Source organism: Carlito syrichta, unplaced genomic scaffold (assembly GCF_000164805.1).
Source record: "Carlito syrichta isolate Samal-C Ts95f unplaced genomic scaffold, Tarsius_syrichta-2.0.1 Scaffold310873, whole genome shotgun sequence".
NCBI lineage: Eukaryota > Metazoa > Chordata > Mammalia > Primates > Tarsiidae > Carlito > Carlito syrichta.
This window is the reverse complement of record NW_007254969.1, coordinates 142,776-143,518: the sequence shown is the minus strand read 5'-3', so window position 1 is coordinate 143,518 and position 743 is coordinate 142,776.

Here is a 743-nt window from a genome sequence, read left to right as displayed (position 1 = left end):
AAGCGAGCGAGTAGGCAACCGAGTGCGTTGGCTCCTCCCCGCTTCTTTCACCTGCTCGCTTTCCAACAACCTCGAGTGCCCTCTCACAGTAGCCTTGGCCGCCCCATCCTCTTCCATATTATTCTGATCTGCGGTCCTCCCAGAGGCCTGTCCTGACTACCTGAGTGGAAGTTGCCTTTCAGTCACGCTCTGTATCTTCTGCTTTATTGTCATCCTAGTATCCCTCCTTCCCAGATATTTTCTTATTCACTTGCTTGTCATCTGTTACCCATATCCCTCACCGAATTGTGAAAATCTTAATAAAGACCTTACCTATGTCGTTCAAGGCAGCCTCCTCAGTACCTGGAATAGTGCCTGCGACATACAAATTAGGTGCTCCATAAATATTTGTTGAATTATGTTCAGCAGTGAACAGGTCAGGTATGACATGTTCTCAGAATTTATGATTTTAGAGCAGGGTCATCAAACCTTTTCTTAAAGGGCCAGATAGCAAATAGTTAGGGTTTGCAGGCCTTGTAGTCTGTTGCAGCTACTTGACTCTGTCATTGCAGGTTAAAGTTGCCATAGACAATATGGAAATTGATGGGCATGGTTGTGTTGCACCTAAGCTTTATTTAGAGAAACAGGTAATTGGGTCCCTGGTGTGTAGTTTCCTGACTCCTAGTTAAGAGTAGTGCTGTTATCCGGGCTCGGTGGCTCAGCCTGTAATCCCACGCCTTGGGAGGCTGAGGTGAGTGAATTGC